Source organism: Anopheles coluzzii, chromosome 2 (genome assembly GCF_943734685.1).
Source record: "Anopheles coluzzii chromosome 2, AcolN3, whole genome shotgun sequence".
Classification (NCBI taxonomy): Eukaryota; Metazoa; Arthropoda; class Insecta; order Diptera; family Culicidae; genus Anopheles; species Anopheles coluzzii.
In genome coordinates, this window is record NC_064670.1 from 103,627,994 (window position 1) to 103,642,938 (window position 14,945).

At 46.0% G+C, this 14,945-nt stretch overlaps 1 protein-coding gene across 2 annotated transcripts in view; it reads left to right on the top strand.

Annotated features, from left to right (window-relative positions):
- Positions 1-374: 374 nt before the first annotated feature.
- Positions 375-14,945, top strand: part of LOC120947763 (WD repeat-containing protein 47) — a 65,300-nt gene continuing 50,729 nt past the window's right edge. Inside the window, exons 1-2 of one of the 2 annotated variants that reach the window (XM_049606904.1) lie at positions 375-450; positions 2,377-2,769. The gene's annotated coding sequence lies outside the window, so the exon portion shown is untranslated. The remainder of the gene's footprint in view (positions 451-2,376; positions 2,770-14,945) is intronic. The other variant, XM_049606905.1, reaches the window with a different exon arrangement.

The window sequence follows — 14,945 nt, forward strand, 5'->3', positions numbered from 1 at the left end:
TGTGTGTGTGTGTTTGCAGTGAAATTTATACAAAATAGGATGATTTATTTTAAATATTTTTATTTCACTTCTCCTTTTTGTAATTCTCTTCGTTCTTGCGTCCAACATTCGCAGTGATGTGAATTCCAATAAGAAAATGTTACATGGGAAAGTCCAATAGCGGGTAAAGAAAGAAAGAAAGCGTTATCGATCCGAAGCCATCTCTTTCCCGCTGCGGGTGCGTTACAAGTTGTTTTGGGGCTTTTGGTGGTGTGTTGTTGCGTGAAAGGGCGTGAAGGGCGGCCGAGAAAACCTTTGGAGTGGAAGGGAAACGACGGGATCGGAGCTGTCAAGTGGAAGCTGTCAGCTAGGTACGGCGCTTGTGTATGCTTGTTTCTCTCTCTCTATTATTGTTCCAGCACGCATCGAGGGTGGACGTGCGCCCGACCATCGTCTGGGCTGTCTCTGTGTGTATGTGTGTGTGTCTGTGCGTGTGATTGTAGCTAATAAAAAACTCTCCGAAAAGAGTCCGAAGCAACTGTTTTGTGCTGGTATCTTGTTGTGTTGGTGAATGCATGCCCTTTTTCGCGTTTATTTTGGTTTTGATAATTAATGCGTCCGTGGTGTAGAGCGAGCTGGTGCGAGACGGCGCGGTGGACAGGTGTGGCAAGAAAAGTGCGCTGGTGTTGAGGAAGAGGAAAAAGTGTTTGTGGAGACAAATGGTTTTTGCCCTGTCCTCCCGGACGGCAACTCCCGGCAGACACGCAATAGAACTTGCTTGCGAAGAAAGGGCAGCAGCAGTAGATAAAAAAACAACATGTGTTGAAGGTGAAAAGAATGTCTTCTTCGTGGATGACGTCGGTGCAGGAATGTACGTTCGATACAAGGCAGCCAGGTCCTTTTATTCCAGCAAAAGGGGAAAACGTAACCGGCTTGTTTGTCACATCTCGGGCTGGCTCGACAGGGGAGGCGGCACCCTTGCCAACGGAGTGAATGTGATTGTGTGTGCGAGCGTCGTCGTCGTATGTGGGCACAGTTTTCCTCAATGCACAAGTAGTAGGCTCTGTGTGTGTGTATGTGCGTCACCCTCGGCAGGAGGAACAGAGTGAGAGTGGAAAAGAATGAAAATGCGTAGGAACGAACCTCCCCCAGTTTGTGTGTTTGGTTGGTGTTTGGAGTGTGGAAAACGAAAAGCCCTGCGCGTGAGTGTGTGTGTGTGCCCTGTCCCTGCGTTTGGTGCAATGAAATATGTGCAATCACCCTTTGTTGTGACTAAAGTGAAAAGAAATCCCAAAGATAGAGAGAAAAAGAGTAAAAATAAAAGCAAGAATGCTGCTCCCGATGTGACGCACACGGGCTTGCGTCGGAAAAAGGGAGAAAAATATCCTCCTGGAAAAATGGCCACCCTCTTGCAAGAAAGTTCCTTCTTCAGCCCTCTTTGATGATTCATAGATATTCGATAAGACCACCGCCTTCTTGCGACTCTCCTTGACCGGACAGGCCCCCTGCTGCCCGATTGCAGCTGTTGCAATCGAGCAGTGGGTCAACGGTGATTGAGAGGTGGTGGTGGTAGTGCGCACCATCCGTTGCCATAGTGCAAGCGAGAAGCAAGATTTCAGCGGCACACAGCGGAGTGATGTCATTTTCCCTCACGGTAGTTCGGGAAAATTCATTCGGTGGTGCGTTCTCAGGGTCATGGGTGTTGTGGGTGGGTGGGTGGGCGTGAAAAAGCGCCAGTGTCAAGACACACGCGCTTTACGCAAGCGGCGGCGGCGGCGACGATTGTATTGCGCGGCAGTGTTTGAAGCGCGTACACTCACACACGCACACCGGGCAGTTCAAGCAGTGAATGAAACAATGCGTTTTAAGACGAAGATGCCCACACAGAAAAGAAGAAAAGAAAGGAAAAGTCTTGCAAACATCACTCCCTCCACCTTCCCCCCCCACCCCCCCCAATCTTTTGAAAGACCAATTTCATAAATCGTATGCAAATTGGTTGCATATTTCGATCGCTGAGACGGAACAGAGCCGTTCAAAGTAAAGACCCCCCCCCCCCAGCCCAATGGGGGGAGTTTTCAAGACATTTTTCTTTTTTCCCCTTTCCAACTTTTCTTCCGGTTGCTGCTCCCTTTCACTAAACGGTGGTAGCCGTGCAACAAAATCGCACCAAGTTTCTCCCACTTTTACCCGGCCGGGGGGTGGGGGTGGGTGGCGGTTGCAAAAATAATCGATTGGAAAACAGATTCGGTGAAGGTTTTCCACCCACCGCCCCAACCATTGAGAAATTCATTACCCCACCCCCCCCTGTTTCCCTTTTTGCATTTCTTGTTGCTCCCTTTTTTCCTCCCTTTAATTCCCAATTTCCTTTTTTCTATTTTTTTCGACACGCCGTCCCAGGGCCTACTAAGCAACAGGCTGAAAAGTGAATTTGGTGCACTTGTGTGTGAGTGAGTGTGTTGTTCATCGAAAAAAAACGAAATGCAATTTTGAAGAGTAGGCCGGCTGAGCTTGTCCGCGTCCATTTCGAAAAATGGGCTTGCAGATTTTAACCGTGTATTGAGTGTTTTCTGTTCATACCCGCGAGAGAGTGTGTGTGTGTGCGTGTGTGCCCGGAAGCAGTTTAGTGAAAAGCTTTGATCGATCGCAAAACATCCCAACATCTCTCTAACCGCTGCCGCTCATCTACAGTCAAACCGAGATTGAAGGAAACAATCGAGAGGAACAGAAGGAGGCGGCCGCCACAAACAACCCCATCGAAGTTGGGAGAAGAGCGTCTGTGTGTGTGTGTGTGTAAGTACACCAGGGTTGGTGATCAATGATCAATTTTCTTTTGCACCGAAAAAGGAAAAGGGAAAAGAAGGAAATGATTTTTGGCACGTTGCACCGTTTTACTCGTTACGATCGCCCCTTCGCTCACATACAGAGAAGCAACAACGAATCGACCGTTTTGTAACTGTGCTGTCTGTGTTGTGTTTGTTCTCTCTCTTTCTCTCCATTAAATCGTTTTAGCGCAATCGATCAAGAACTATTTTCAAAGTGAAAAAACGGGGGCCTTTCTCTTTTTCGCCAAACCAACCGACATGTGTCTGTGATGTTTATTCAGGTTAGCGCATGGTTGGTGGTGTCCGCCTCTATCAATTTTGATGTCCGCAGCAAAACGCAGTCAATCGAAACGCCAACCAAAGCGGCCGGGAGCCTTAACCTCAAAAAAGTCGAACCAAAACAAAACCGGTTCCGGTTTGGTCCGGAACCAGTTTTACATCGCCCGGGAACTGGCTTCCAGCGGGAGTTACTCTCTCGCGGACGCGCTGATGCTTTTTTTTGCGCCCATTCCCATTCCACGTGCCGAAATGCCGTTCTTTCTCGCAGTTGGAACTCGCACAGGGACAGGGAAATAGTAAGGAACTCAAAGCGATTTTATCTTTTTGTGCAAAAATTTGCCTTGACCCTCGAGGTGTTTCTACTTACGAGTGTGTGTGTTTGTCTGCGCTCGCAGCCGGTAATACTTGTAATAAGCGTAAATGACAGCAACATGGCGTAAGCTGCTGTTGCGTATACGCCTGGAGTGAAGCAGGACCACGCGGGAATTAATGGATTTGTGTACGTTTGTATTTTTAGGTCAGCACAGCACCATTCTGGCAAATGACGCGATGGCATACTTAAGGCCAGAGGGCTAAGACAAAATCCAGACGAACAGAACGCTTGTTGGATCGGAATCGGAATGGGAAGGAGAGGGCGTATTGCATCACAATTCTTCTGGATTAACATCTTGGATAAGGTTTTTGGTGTGACTTTATTCGACAGCACTGCCGAGAAACCAATTAGAGCATGATTGTGATGCAGTAATAATCCGCTGCAGGGTAATACGTGCCGAGATTGAGATGTTATTCAATTTCGTTCAAAAAGCTTGGAGAAGCTTCTGTTGATTGGAAATTATTTATGTCGAAGCTGACTCACATCCTCCGGCATGGGAATGGAACTCCCCGTAGGAGCAACGCATTTAAATTCCGCCCCAAAAGAAAAGGATACATAATCCGTAGCTTGTAATCATGTCCATTCGAATGTTCTTAAAACGGCTATTCTAATTGATGTGATTGGTTCGTGAACCAGCATCATCATCATCATTATTACAAACGATCTTTATTGTACAACTCTCAAATTGATGGAAAAACGGTTCCAAAAGGCTCGTCTCGTTTAGCCGTTTACCCCTTTCTCGTAACGATATGGCAGTAATAATCCATAACCGTGAAAGCCGATCTGGGAAATGTCGGCAGAGTGAAGATCACGCGCGCACGCTTAAAAATCGCTCGAAACGAAGCGGCTTCGAATACGGTCTTAAGAAATGGGAGGACGCATTAGAAGTTGAAGAAGTCTAAAAGAAAAACCAGTTGAACCACACAGACGTTCCACAAAAAAGACGTTCCTACACAATTTCTTTGAGTCCAACCGGGAACGTTGATTGAGTGCATTTAATTCCCGATGCACATTTATGCCGCCTGTGCTGTGTGTATGTTGCGCACATATGTTTGGCACTGTTTGGTGAGCACTTTACTGAACTGGTTCTTTACGAACGGGTGGGTCGGTCCCGTGTCCCAGTTCTGCTGCCTCGACTGGCCGTTAGCCGTTTCGATGTTTGGAGGGTTGGCCGACACGCGACACACCAGCAAAACACACTTCCCGCTTTGGGCCCACTGCATCTCAAGGCCAACGGTGGGAGCGTGTGGTTGCGCGCGTGTGTGTGTGTGTTTGCGGAGAAGATGAGGAATGATGACAGGTCTGGAATGGGGACCCGCTCGGTACCATGAAATGCCACTTTAATGCCGGCCCCCGGGGAAAGATGCTGAGTTTTGATTCTTTCCACAGCTGCAGCGATGTAACGCAGACGCAGACCTGGGTTTTGAAGGGGTGGAATGAGTTTGCCGTGCGAGAGCGAGATGATTTCATAAATGATGGACAAATTATGCATTTACCGCTATTGTGTGCTCGGCTTCCCTTGCCGGAGGAACCGGAGACGCTCCGGGATTAGGAGGTGAGAAACGAAACGACATTGTTTATGCAGCAATATGGCTATGGTTGCAATACGGGCCTGTAAGAACGAATGAATTTTCATGCCTCTGTTACAGCTATTGCTTTTAGTGGCGAGTGTGTGTGTGTGTTAAGGTGTTGTTTTTGTTGGTTTCTGGTGCACTCTATCGCGTAATGTGTGTGGTGCACGAAGAAGGCAAAATAACACGCGCGGGAAACGTAAATGGAACGTACGGGCTGGACGATGTGGAGTCTATTTTGCAGTGATATTTCTTCTAAACTTCAACGCTAGATTGCACAGAGATGATAAGGAAGGTAGCACCGGGGGAGAACAGGTACAGGAAGTTGGTATAATGATGCATTTTAAAAGGCAACGTTTAAGAATCAGACGATAGCGCTAAAGATCGGCGGAGCAGACTATAAAGCTCCACTGACTTTATCCGTCTTCTCGATCTGACCGTAAATCACGCGTTGAAGTGTATTTTGTTGAAGTTATCGAGTGTGACTTTGGCACTAATTTGGAGTTGGTTTGACTTGGACGAGGGTTAAGCTAAGAAGATATTGTAGATTTTGTATGTCCAGTCCAGTCACTCTCATGAGTTTAGGTCATGTCTAACACTGATGAGTGTCTGATGATTCCTCAACTCCTTATAGAGAACTGCCTAGTATCTTCCAAGTCTTCTATATCTATGTACCGTGTTATTAATTGTCTTGATCTATTGTATCGTCACAATCGCCAAGCAACACATTCCTTTCTTTGCTGCGTAATGCATCTCTGTACGCAGTAGAGTTACAGTTAGGAAGGTATTTAACGCCAGAACCCCCTTCTGCTTCTCCTTCGACGAGTTGTGTTTCCCAAAATAGGAAAACAACCTAATCAGACTGTCCATTTCGAGAGAACGGCTATTAACGCTTCACTGGACGCAACTACAATAGCGCCCAACACCTGCAGCCGGACATTGTATTGTAAAAGGGTCTCAGTCTTCCCAGCTCTCCCTCTCGTTGAGGGCAATAAAAAGCGATGTAAAACCGGTGCACTTTCCACCGGCGCAAGCACGTGTCCCACCCCATGGAATGTCTGCATAAATCTCACCCATAACGGCGAACTCGGCGAATGTACGCACAACACTACTGGGTCCTTTGGAATTAGGAGTCCTTGAGTGTGTGGTGTGTGTTTGTACGCTCCTTCGGTCGTTTCCCCGCATGTCAATTTCATGCATCATCAGCGGGTGAAAACTGGCTCCCAGCTAATGGGAACGATTACAGCAACACTCGTAGGAACAGTAGAAGCAACAGAGCCCCGAGCTTCACTTCCACTCATTGCTCATTAGTCGGAGTTGATGAGCAGCACGATGGACAGGAGGGATCGCTTATCGAAGAAAGCGGATCAAAGGAAATTAGCTGATGGTGGTGGTGGTATGATCATCGTCCGGGGATAGGTTGAGGTTGTGTGAAGAGGTGGATTGATCGCTTCGGAAGGAGGCGAGAAGGCCAGCTTGATCGGGGAGGATTTGCCTCGTCATTCGCCGGCCGGTTGGATTTACGGGACAGGTGCGTGAAAAGACGCCCTTTGGTGTTTGTTTTGACACAGAAGTATTTGTTTAAAAGCTTAAAAGCAATGCTTCGCAGACATTTTGATGCTGAATATGTTTATGCTTTGCCAGGAAATCTAGAAATCAATTCAGTCATTGCAATATATCTTTTGCCGATCTGTGTGTGGTGTGTGAAAAGTGGCAAACGTGAAGAGACGTAGATCATTTGTCCGTTGTTTTAAAGCAGTCTCCCGGGAATGTTGTTTCCCGCGAATTGTTTTATTATCCATGGCTAATTTAAGATCAGTGCCCATCAATTGAACGTTTGATTTTGTTGTCCTCTAACTCTAAAACGTTTTTCCATTGCCAAAACGCCGCTGCTCTATGTCCAGTGAGTGTTGAGGCTTTTGTTTTTTGTCTTCCCTTTACTTTACAACATCAATCACCACGAATGTGTTTGATTATAGTGCGCTCCGCGGGCCGCTCACAAGTATTAGCGAAAGGTTATTAGGTGGAATCGTATAGCGCAATGAGAGAGCGAACAGAAAAAAAGTGTGTGAAGTACGCGAGTGCGGAACGATGCCGGAACCAGCCCGCCATAAAGAAATTGGCAAATTGGTGCAATTTCACTTGGTGGATGAGCGGCTCAGACTTTACAGAAACACTGATACCGCTTAGTCGGGAGTTTTTCTTTTGATTCGCTGCTTTCTGCGTTGTGTGCCACGCTGAAAGTGCCTTTAATAGGCTCGCCTAGCCACATTAGTGGGTAAGTCGCTTATTTTACAGTTGCGCACACATCGGTGTCGCCCGCTGGGTGACGATGATTAGATATGCGTCCTGATGCGATTGTCCACGGAGTGTGTGTGGGTTTGCGCACTGGAATTGCTACCGTGCAGCAAACCACCCAGCGTCATGATAGATGCTTTTTTCCTCCCTGATCTAAGACATTGTAATAGAGAGAGAAAGAGAAACAAAGATAATATATTTGGATCGTCTTGCTGTTTTGGTTGTTGTCATATCGCAATTCCTACGTACGTATGTTACGTTCGAACGATCGGGAGAAGGAAAAAAGGGGACTGGAGATAGTTTTCCACCGGATGCGCTTAACCAGCAAAGTGACGTGAAATGGGATGCAATTTGCGATTGGGGCCGGTGGGTGTACGGGCCGTGCAAAATTGATCGCTGAGCTGCGCTTTCTTGCCTTGCCCGCCCCCCGGTGAAGGTGGTGGTTGGGGACGCGAATCTATCGAGTGTGAATTTTGGGGTATCATCTGCAAGGGGTGTGTGTTGCTGAGCTGTTTCCAAGGAGTGATTTAAGGAGATAACGTGGATATATCTGTAAGGGAAGGTGCAAAGATGTTTCAGAGGTTTATCGAATTATTTATCAGACGCATCGGAATTTCAAATGTTAAGCTTAAATAGTGGGTCTTTGGGCTGTCATTCGTGGATGAAATATCCATTTTTGGGCTAGATGGATCAAAGTCATTTAATAAGGTGACCGATGTATTGATTTGATTAAAATTACAAAAGCTATTAGATATCTGTGAGACATTGGACTGTATATCTGGTATAATTAATGCTGCTTTTCACGTATTTTCTGTTGCCCGAGTTCAAAACGCTTATGAATGTTCTTTAGACGTCGGCTATCTTTCAGGGACATTTCATTAAAAATGCTAGAAACAGAGTTTTTTTTTGTCGTTGGTTCTATTGTGGCTACAGGCATGTGGCTTAAAGCATTTTAGTTATGAGACACAACTCCCTTCTTTTTTGGAGATACCCTTCTGGACATCTTGTTTGTCGATCTTCTTAATATGGACTCATACTCAAAGATTCTTTGTTATTTTATTAGCATTTGGTTTGGGCTAGATAGGATTACTTCAGATTTTGGTTCAATAACTATCAGCACTAAGTGTTGTGTCATCAAGATGCGCCTCTTATACTACTGCTTCCCTGGAAATAAACTAAAAGATCTATATGCTTATATAAGGAACTGGATTAACTTGGCTAGGATTCTTCAGTTCCTCATTATTTCAACTCAATTCTACCATATATAGGATCTTGTTCCTATGATCTTCCAACGAGAGAGATATGTTCAACATGCATAGAATGATGATAAACTGTGTATCTATTTAATTTCACCAGGATCTTCTAGCTTTTTGGGAATTTCACAAGATCTTAGTATCTAGCAACATCTTAGTATCTCAGTTGCCATTTGGTGGACGATACTCAGATTTGAAACTGTAAGAAGCATTACAAGCTAATATAAGCAAAGAAATGTATAATGCTTCCGATGAAATTATCATTTGCAATACGCCACATACCAAAAAACCACTCAATCTACCTCCGTTACTCAGCCGTACTCGGCCGGCCGGTAAACTTACTTGTCTGCCCTCCCAAGTTCCTGATCTCTCGACACGCTGCTTGATGATTGCGCCCGTCCAGTGAACCGATGTCCGATAATTGGCAGTGCAGCAGCAGCAGCAGCGGCAAGTGGTGCTGGTCGTTGGCCACAGACGATTGCATGGCGAAGAACTGCATCTCCAACCAATGATTGCATGCAGTAAAACAATAACCCACCGCATCGCGAATGGGGGATGCACTCCTCGTTGCCGATGAGTTTTGTTCCATTCCGTGGGCCAATGGAGCTGAAATTATGAGCAGCAGAATGCAACCAGAGGGCGAGCCATATGCAATAGAGATGGGTAGACGGTAGAGGCATCATAAGAAAACAACCTGAGATTATTACTGGCGATCGTTGAACGATCGCTTTGTGTGTGTGTGTGCTGCTCACTATACTTCCTCCTTCTTCTTTTGCGTTACTGTTCCTGAGTGGGCAGCTTCTTTTCGGTTGTTTTTGCGCAAGCCACGCTTCACGCTTTACTCATTCTTGGATTTATTCATTCATTAACGTTTCAAAGTTAGGTGATTTTACACATGCAATCTGCCACCGCCTCTCTAACCGGCTGTCTGTTGGCGGCCTTTATACACGCGGGCGCGCGGCCCCTTTTCTGCATTTTAAGTGATTTCGTTTGATGATGATCACGTTGGGAGAAGAGGGCGAAACAAAAAGAAGAACTAGATTCCAGGTACGGCACCGCCTAAAGAGCGTTGATACATATTTGTACGGGCGCCGCAATCAAAGCGGACCAAGAGGTAGCGTGTGTTGTGGTTCTAAGTTAATTACTTTACATGTTGTTTTCTTCCCCGGTCTGTCCGTCCCACAATGGTTGGTTGTGGGCTTAATTACCATCTCTAGCGAGGTGAGACGACTAAAAAGCGGGGTGGGTAAAGATGCGGAAGATCGGCTAAAATCGGATTGTGTGCAATACCGAACTGCTGTGTTTCTCTTCCCCTAATGATCGATTTGCTGTCGGAGCTAGCAAAATTGACAGAAAGTTTGAAAAATTAACTACAATGTCTGGTGTGCAAATGGGGAGGGCAAACGAAGAGTAGTATGGGTAAGAGTACATTCTTGGGATCTTGTCTTCAAATGACCACGTCCATCCTTACGGCACATTTTGCAGAATCGGCATCTCTACTTCGGGTCTTTGAGATTCTTAGGAAACACACTCGTCAGATTCCAGCTTGCGTCAACTCTGTTGCGTCCGCGCAGCATCTGGGGTGTCTGCGAGTGTGCGTGGGCTTTATACGACCCAGTGTACTCGGGGCCCCCAGATTGTCGCACCATAGATGGAGGTGCTGGATGGGTTTGGTTCGTTCGGTGCGTCGCAATCGGGTTTTATGCTAAAGTGGAGGAAACGTTCGACTTTCTGGAGGAGTAGGAAACACCCTTTCGTAAGCATGGCTCGAGTGTACGATCGATTGAAAGGTGGATTTTTGGTGTGGTGGGTGGATTGTTGGGTTAATGGTTAGCCAGGTACCAGAATTTGGCACACAATCTGACGTTGTCTGATCTATTTTTATGGAGCAGGGGTTCAAATGAAGGTGACTCTCTCGAGAGTTTGTGTGGAGGAATTCATTTGTATTGTTCTCTGTTTGTATGTTTAATGAGATGAGATGTAGGTGGGCAGCGGTAAATCAGACTTTTTTATTAACTATTTAGGGAGGACATTTTGGAGATCATGAGTTCTTGAGTATCTTATAAGAGGCAATCAAGAAGACATACTCTTTGGAGGACATTTTGGTGATAACGAATGAATGTTGCACTGCAATAACAGGTGATCGCGTACTGCTCATAGATATCTGATTGAGAACTCGTTGAGTTCTTACCGAAGAGTTCACACTCAAGATCTTCAAAAATGAACGAAACTTGTGGAAGACTCCTGAACTTGGGATGTCAAAAAGTGCACTAACAAAACAGAAGCAGAAGCTGAGAAGCTTTAAAGTGAAAACAATAATAACCGAAGCGAACATGCGTTACAAATCAGGTTGGGAACTAGTTCAACATTTCTCCTCCCTTCTCCTTCACCTAGCCAGTAGAAACCCCTTATAATAATAATAATAATAGTATGCAAACTGTTCGTATCCAATCGAAGGAAAGTTGGATCCCATCGGACCATGATCGATACGGAACGATCGGAACAATGTTGTGCCCGGCTGGGTGGTGATGGTGGCGTATGCCAAATTCCAATCGAATAGAAAAGAAAAAATCAAAAGTCAAAGAGAAAGGGTTTCGTTTTTGTACCTTCCCCACTCAAATTGCTGCATGAGTTGTAGGCAAATGCGGGGTAAAGTGAGCTTTTGTTTTGCTTCCGTTACACGCACTCTTTTAAGGGGGGTGAAGTTCACTGTTTACTAACGCATAATTAATAACGCTTTGGAGCGGCCAATACAGAGAAATAGAAAGAGAGAGAGAGAGCTGGAGAGAAAAAGAGAAGCACTGCAAAAGCGTGTAATTGACCGTTTCTTGGACCGCTCGGGCTGATCGAACGGTGGATTGTTTTCGCGATTGGTCGCGAAGGTGCCCATTAGTGTGTAGCAGCTGGGGGCACTGCACAGGGGGTTAGCACAGGGTATGATCATTGCTCTTGCTCAGCCAATGCCCCAGACCTAGACATTCAAGTTCAACGTAACGAAGTAAATCACCAAAGCGAAACTGGGCTACGTGCGAGCGTGTGTGTGAGTGTGTGTGTGTTTTAAATAGTATAAACTGTCTGCGAATTGGAACTGGCCGGAGCGGGTGAGTGCGGTTTTTTGCTCATTCGGTAAGAAATCATAGACCGAAGATACAATTTAATGCTGCATAATTATGTATTGTTTAGCTTTGCATACTGTGTGGCTGTACCATATTACTCGTCGAAGTGGTTGTTTTGTGTGTTTGGTTTAGATAGTTATGCTCGTTAAACTTAACCTTTATCGTATGGCATCCTTTTGCAGCTGATTTCTTGGTTTTACACTTTCCTATCTTTGTTTCTTTTAATAGAAAAGATTATGCTAACATCATTCCTATTAGTGCATCACCAACATCCTTCAAATGATCGTACAAATGATCTACATAAAACTTTAATCGGTGTTATTTATGCTAAACGTAGGTAAACGAAGAAGGAAAAAACGGAAAACAATTTCTCCATTTAATTTCAAACTACCGTAAACACAGCACACACCACGACATGAATGTATTATTTAACACAGTTTGTACGGTAAGGAAAACCATTAACAGGCTCTACCACCCACCGGGCGGGCGATGATGGTCGCGCGGTAGGACCTCCAGGGGAAAAAGATAGTTTTTCACCTTGAGTGCACGTTCCGATCGAAGAAAACAAAAAAACACTCATAGAACATGGCAATAAACTTGTAACGACGAGTGTGTTTGGTATCCCTTTTTTGTATTAATCGTTTCATTCCCTCGCTGTGATTTAGATGTGATGTGTTGGGGAGGAAGAACCGCTAGCACAAAACAACAACACATATACACACACCGCTGCGGGCAAAAATCGAATGAAACATGATACAATAATGTGGCCCCGCCGCCCCGCGGGGGGGCTAACTTCCGCCACCGTCGATTGGGGTTAGATTTCAGTTTGCCGGCTGTCTCAAAAGAGAAGAATACGAGTTCTAGTAGAAGTCAAGAGAGTCGCTCCTGGGGTTCCTGGCTGTGGCAGTCATTCCAAGCAAAACCTTCTCTTGCCGGGTCGGTGTGGTTTTGATATCTTTTGTTTTAGTTTTTTTTCATTTCGAACTACACGAACATTACGAACTGCCGCGTGTGTTTGTGGAACAAATAACGTGCTGATCGATCGGGGACGATTAAATGGAGTGAGAGACAGCAAAAGGAAGGAGATAGACTCGATTCGATTCGATGGACAGTTTGGCGTGAATGAACGATTGCGACTGCACAAATATACTCTGGGAAGGGAAGTAGTCAATCGAACGTGACGAAAACGGGGCTAACTAGATGCGAATGTTGGTGTCATGGAAAAGCGTTTTTCCTCGCTGCAAAAAAAAAACAAAACAAATTGCTTGCTGTGTAAACAAAATCGTCAAGTTGAACCAGGCACAGCTGTGCTCGCTGATTGTTGATTGGGCGACGACAACGAGACGTACCTGTAGTAATGAAACGAAACAAACGCGTTGACAGCATAACTCGATCACTCGCTCTCTCTCTCTCCCTATTTGGTGCAAGAGACAGAAAGAGAGAGAGAGAGAGAGAGAGAGAGAGAAGAAACACAACAAATGAGCGTGTTACTGTAAAGGCATATATGAAAGGGGAAGAGTGAAGGTGGTGGCAGTACTTGAGCACACTTTAAGGGTGGCAGCATTCACATCGCCACTTGGTGGCACTCAAAATGGAAATGAAGAAAAGTCGCAACAACACACACACACGCACACTCGCACAAAGACACACGCCATTGGACAACGAACCCTCGGACCAGAAAGGAACCGGAAACGCGGAAGTGAACCAGTTAAAGCCTTTTTTGGGGCTGGAAAAAACAACAACGGCCACTCTCGGCAACATTTTGGACATCCGTTTGGGAGGAGTTTGGTTTTATTTTTTGCGCTTTTCTTTTCCCGTCTCCAACGAATGTGGCTGTGGGTGGTTGGTTGCGTTTTTCCACACCCAGTTCCCCGGCTACTCTGCTACACACATACCATATCGTGCACGTCGAGCTCTGGTGGAGGGCAGGGCGGCCGTCGTCACGAATCGATATTCCTGTCTGCTACTGTCTGGGGAAATGCACTTTAAAAGGGTTTTCTTCTTTTTATTTCGTACGGTACAGCGTATTGGGGAGGGAAAGGATAGATGAGAGCAGGTCCTCTTCAACGTGGCCGTGTCGTTTTTGAGACAGGAAATTATGCTGCCCGTTTAGTACGATAGATAAGAACGTGTGAACGTGTGTGCGAATGGGTCGATGATAGTAATTGCGATGGCAGTGCAGTGATAATTGAAAAATCCAGCCCCACGTTATGTGCACTTTATGACTCAGGTGCGGTCTGGAATGGTTGGAATTTTGGAGACAATTTTCCTTGCTGATGATGTAATAATAGAGGGAAAATAATGGCATTTTTGGGTCAGCTTTTCTTGCTAAAAGTAAGCATTATTCAGTCTGTATTTAACATTGCAAAGCATTCTCTTTGTTCGGTTGCTGCTGTCAATCTCTTCCACCTCCCTATCCGTGCTTTAAGTTTATTCAACGGGTATTCAGCATTTATACTATCCCCTTTTCTGCGCTTTGCTCATGCATTTTTAATACCGCAGATAAATTAGAGTGTTTGTTTTTTTTGTCTTGCACCCAACGGTGGACAACCTGCAGAGCAGTGTCTAGGTGTGCGTATGAAGTGTAGCAGTAGCCGGGGCTGCTTCCTGTTGAGACTAAAGCTGTGTAATGTGGTGAGTTTAAACTAGTGATGTGTTGTATGGAGCGCACCCACGACTCCGATCCGACTCCGATTATTGTTAGTCCGATTCCGACTCCGGCAAAATGAAACCACTAGATCCGCCCGGAGTCGGAGTCGTCCAGAGTCGTCCAGAGTCGCCCGGAGTCGTTTGGAGTCGTCCGGAGTCGTTTGGAGTCGTCTGGAGTCGTCCGGAGTCGTTTGGATTCGTCTGGAGTCGTTCGGAGTCGTCCAGAGTCGTCAACAGGAGCCGTGTGGTTTAATGTGCTTGTGATTAGACATTTCCTTTCGTTGTGTTTTTTGTCTTTCACTTTGCGCGTGCACTTCCTATACCAGCCAACTTCGGCCGACTCCAGATGTCTCCGGATAACACATCCCTTTTTCTCAGCCGATTCTGGACGACTCCGACTCCGGGCGACACCGGACGACTCCGAACGACTCCGGGCGACTCCGAACAACTCTGGGCGTCTCCGAACGACTCCGGGCGACTCCAGGCGACTCCGGGCGACTCAGGGCGATTCCGGACGACTCCGGACGACTTCGGGCCATTTCGGACGATTCTGAACGACTGCGAAAATTGCAGCGCATACCTACCTTCCGGAGTCGATTCCGAAT